General features: G+C 56.0%; 1 protein-coding gene across 1 annotated transcript in view; it reads left to right on the top strand.

Moving 5' to 3' along the window:
* FAM43A (family with sequence similarity 43 member A) overlaps nucleotides 1-4881 on the top strand; it is a 12719-nt gene that overhangs the window by 5679 nt on the left and 2159 nt on the right. The gene's annotated exons all lie outside the window — the stretch shown is intronic.

Below are 4881 nucleotides of genomic sequence, written 5' to 3'. Positions count from 1 at the left end.
AGGGAAATGTATGCAAATACATTTTGTTATTTTTAAGAACACCACCATTGCGATCTCCTCTGTTTGCACATACGTGAAGAAAATAAAGATGACAGTAATTTAAAAGAAACTGGGGTCGCTGTGGCGATTTGGCCTCTGTGTGTGTGTGTTCCTGCAAGGAGATGGGGTGGGGGAGAAGAGATCCCTTGGGATGTGTTGTAGCTGCAGGAGGGCACCGCACAGAAAGGCCCTCGCAAGCACCGAGCGCGATTCCTGAGCCAGCTGGAAATCTTACACTGCAGGGAAACGCACCGGGCACTTAAGGTCTCTTACAAGACGCACGGGTGAGGTTTTCTCCCTGCAGCGTGTAAACGACAGGGGCAGGAACATGCGAGAAGCCTCGTGTTGGGACTCTGGCTGGATCGGAGGCTCGAGAAACATAACTGCGCGGTTCTGAGGCTGCCGTGGGGCTGATGCGGGGCGAGCTGCCCCTTGCCTGGCAGTGCGCTCGTGGGCGCTGGGAGTGCCGCGCAGTCCTCGAGGGGTTTGCGGTCGGGCGCCGGTGCTGTAGATGATCCCTCACTGCTTGCAGTGCCAGCCCGGCACAATTTCATAACCTCACCCAGGGTAAGCAGCGAAGTTGATTAGCCACGGGACTGCTGCGGTATTTTTAGCTGTAAATCTGTTTGTAAGTGGCAGGCTCCCAGGCCAGTAGAGATGTTCCGGTTTCATTTGTCCCCAAGTGGAGGTATCAATTAAGAGATAATTAATCTGGCATTTCTGATGTCTAAATGTTTTCCACTGCCTGTGCTGCAATCGGGTGAGTTGCAGGAATGTCAATGAAAAGCCCAACCAGCTGCCGGGGCCAGGCCACACTCCTTGTGCAAGGAGCCAGCCTCCAAACTTGTAAATATCTCATTAAAACAGATTGCAAAATTTGCCACCGCACCAGCGAGAAGCTTTTACCATTGCCTCAGTGTGAGTCAGTCTGAGGAGGGAGGCACGCCGGGGTGGTTTGCACAGGAAGGGGTAATGGCGAGAGGGGGGAGCCCCCCTCAGAACAGGCACCTTCTTGCCCCAGGTGATGCTCAGCCCGTGATGGGCAGCGAGATGCGGCAGGTGACAGTGGCCACGGCTGGATTTGAGCACGCTCAGGCTGGTTTTACCATTGCCTCAGTGTGAGTCAGTCTGAGGAGGGAGGCACGCCGGGGTGGTTTGCACAGGAAGGGGTAATGGCGAGAGGGGGGAGCCCCCCTCAGAACAGGCACCTTCTTGCCCCAGGTGATGCTCAGCCCGTGATGGGCAGCGAGATGCGGCAGGTGACAGTGGCCACGGCTGGATTTGAGCACGCTCAGGCTGGCACTGCTGAGACACACCTCGCAAAAGAAAGTGCATCTCTTGCAGCTCTTTTTCAGGCAAAGCTCCCCTCGCCTTTCCCAGGGAGGGAAGGGGCAGGCGAAGAGGGGGAAATGAAACACCGGGGAAAGCAGATGCCGGGGCCTGGCCTCACTCCTCGGGCAAGGAGCCAGCCTCCAAACTTGTAAATATCTCATTAAAACAGATTGCAAAATTTGCCACCGCACCAGCGAGAAGCTTTTACCATTGCCTCAGTGTGAGTCAGTCTGAGGAGGGAGGCACGCCGGGGTGGTTTGCACAGGAAGGGGTAATGGCGAGAGGGGGGAGCCCCCCTCAGAACAGGCACCTTCTTGCCCCAGGTGACGCTCAGCCCGTGATGGGCAGCGAGATGCGGCAGGTGACAGTGGCCACGGCTGGATTTGAGCACGCTCAGGCTGGCACTGCTGAGACACACCTCGCAAAAGAAGTGCATCTTGCAGCTCTTTTTCAGGCAAAGCTCCCCTCGCCTTTCCCAGGGAGGGAAGGGGCAGGCGAAGAGGGGGAAATGAAACACCGGGGAAAGCTTATCCTGCAGTGCTTTCCCCAGGGTGGGGGCTGCGAGGCTGCCTTGCCCGCAGCGGGGGACCTTCAGTGCCCTGGAGATCACGAGTGCCCCAGGTCTATGCCCAGGGCCCTCTGTCACTGCCTGCTCTCTCCTGGGGTGGGGGGAGCAGGCAGCACTTGGAGAAGGGCAGTGATACGGCGCCCCGAGAGCAGGGCACGCCAGGCACGCTGGGGAATGTATGGGCTGGTTTGAGCTAACCCCAGTGGCTGAATGACCGGGCGGTGTTTGCTTTTACATCCTCTGTGTGTGCTTAAAGGCAGTTAATGGCATTAGCTCAGTCAATGCCTTTTCCTCTCTCCAGAAAAGCCATCATGTCTGCAACAGTAAGGAAAGGTTTTTATCGCATGCCGGAGCTGAAAGCAGAATTCCCCGAGCAGCACCAGCAGCAGCCAGGGCCTGAAGCATTTCCCCTTGAAGCCATTAGCAGGGCTACTGTGCAGTTTCCTTAGAGGCCTGTACAGATCATTAGCTGTAAATGTAGGGTCCAAATCCCTTTGTGCCTGGGATATTTTGGTACTAGAACCATTGGGAAAAAAAAAATCATACAGATGTCTGCAGTGCTAGTGCGAGGTTATTCATGTGTGCTTAACTGCTGTGCCCTCCCCCTAGCAGCATGCATGGGCCTGCAAATGAGAACAAGTGCATCTGAGGAGAAAAAGGTCATTATATTTTCTGCACAGCAAGTTTGAAGGAGCATCTCTCTAGGATAAGGAGAGGAGGAGAGAGCGAGACCTTCTCTGCAATAGGTTCGAGTAAAGGGCTGAGCTGCTAATGATTTTCCTTTGAAACAAGTAGCTTCTTGCCAAGCTGAAAAGCCTGCTGCCGCCTAATGGGGCAGCAGCCCAGGAGAGCAGGGCTTTGGGGAAGGCCTCTGTGGGGGACACAGTCTCTGCTGACTGCCGTTGAGGCCGTTCCTGTCTCAGGCTGTGCTTCCATCGGTAGAAGACAAACTGTTCTGTGGTCTCTGCTCAGCGCTGGGGCTGATGCCAGCCCCTGTGCCAAGGCTGCTCCCTGCAGACGAGGTGCAGCGTCCCACCGAGCGCGGCACGGCCCCCGCTCAGGCTGTCGGAAGAGCCACACGTTCCCCCGTTGATCGGGCTCCATCCATCAGCGCTAACTCAGCTCTACAGCCGGGGATGGTGAATCACCCCCTGACGCAGCTGAGGCGCGTGGGCTGCGCAAAGAGCAGCGCAGCCTCTGAAACGCTGCTCCCCACCAGCGCCCCCCCCCCCCCCCCCCGCCGCTTTCCCAAGGACGGGCCTGCATAGGGAGAGCAAAAGCAGCCTGATTGCTCTGCCGGTAGGTTTGGACTGTGTGGGAAGAAGTCAAATGTGGGATCAGATGTTTGCAGAATTACACGTCAAGCATTGCTATCTGCCACTGGTACAAATCACTGCCCTGCTCACCGACACATCAGCCGGGGCCAGGCAGGCCGTGCTCCTGCCTGGGCTTGGGCAGCCCTTGGAGGTTTCCAGCACAGCAAGGTTGAACACTGAGCTCCACACGGCACCGAAGTAGCAGACGGCATGTGACGAATTGGCCAGAAAATAACCGTAACAAATAGTACAACACCAGGAAAGGCAATGATCCTGCTCCAAAGGCTTCAGCTGCTGGTTCAAATCTGGCACATGGGGCTGATGCTTTGGCAAGTCAGTTTAGGTACCCCACCAGTTGCCTGAGATTTCCAGAGTGTGTTACAGCTAAACAGAGCACGTGGTTATTCCAGGCAACAACGATGATTCCCTGAGTATGAAGAGATTAAGGGAAAAAGAGCACTTGTTGCTAATACTATTTGTTGACTTTGTGTATTTGCTGGTGTACTCCAGATCTGCTCCGGCACATAGGTAATGAAGCTGAGGAGGGCCACACAAATGTGGAAGTGTTTGCAGGATCCCACGTGCAGCTTCTTGTTTTTCTCTGCCCTTAGCATGCCCTTCTCCTGTCCTTAGGTCTTCCTCATCCACAACAGGAAAAAATATAATTTACAACCAGAAAAATTAGCCAGTGGTCAAGTGGAGCGAGCCAGCTCACGAAATTACTTTTAGCCCAGACTGTGGTACTGATTTAGATCCAGAATTATTTGCAGTCAGTCTGGTGACATGCCTGTACGGGTGACATCCAGTTTGGCCAGGGGCGATGCTGCGAGAACTGCTGGCTGAGGTGCTGGTGCACGGTCTGGTTGCATATCACCAGGCCAGTTGGTGAAAACCTCTTGCTTTTTGGGGTCTACAGGCAATACCCAGTATCGAGTACAGCTCCAGCCCCTGGGGCGGTTCCGAGTCACCTTCAGCACACACACTGCGACTCTCATGGGGAAGCAGGAAGGCGTCAGGATTTCCTCGGTGGTGTGTTGGAGGAGAGCAGCTGACCTGTCTCACTGCTGCTAGTCATCCCCAAGACACCACAACTGTCCTATTGCCCGATTTTTAGCCATCACACCAAAACTCCCCATTAATTAGGGGGAAAGCCCCCAAATCTCAGCCTGCAAAGGAGGCGTGGGGCCAGATCTCCTGCCTTCATACCTTCCAAGGGGGTGTGGGTGACAGCAATGCACATTCCCCGGCGAGGACCTGTTTCCCAGGCGAGGGTGGCCAGGGTCCCATCGGTGATGGAAAAAATCTGCAGGGCTGCGAGCGGTGCACAGTGCCAGCCGGCTGTGCCTCATCTCCCGCTTCTCTTGGAGTTGGGAGGAAAAAAAAAAAAAACAAAACCTGCATTTCCAAGGCCAGCAGCAGCCCCAGCTCCCGCAGAGCCCGCGTGCTGCGAAGGCGGCTCCCCCTCCGCACCCCAGCCGCTGGTGGCAGCAGGGGCTGTTTTCCCCAGCAGCTGGAGGGGGATGATGTTCGGGGACAGGAATGCGAGGGCAGGCAGCTGGGGCAGGGCACAGGCAGCGTGGGGTCCCAGAGGCCGGGCCAGGTCGGTTCATCCGCGGGGCTCTTCGA

Source organism: Aptenodytes forsteri, unplaced genomic scaffold (genome assembly GCF_000699145.1).
Source record: "Aptenodytes forsteri isolate BGI_AS27 unplaced genomic scaffold, ASM69914v1 Scaffold404, whole genome shotgun sequence".
NCBI classification, from domain to species: Eukaryota; Metazoa; Chordata; class Aves; order Sphenisciformes; family Spheniscidae; genus Aptenodytes; species Aptenodytes forsteri.
The sequence above is the reverse complement of the archived record's forward strand: the minus strand, read 5'-3'. Positions and strand labels throughout refer to the sequence as shown.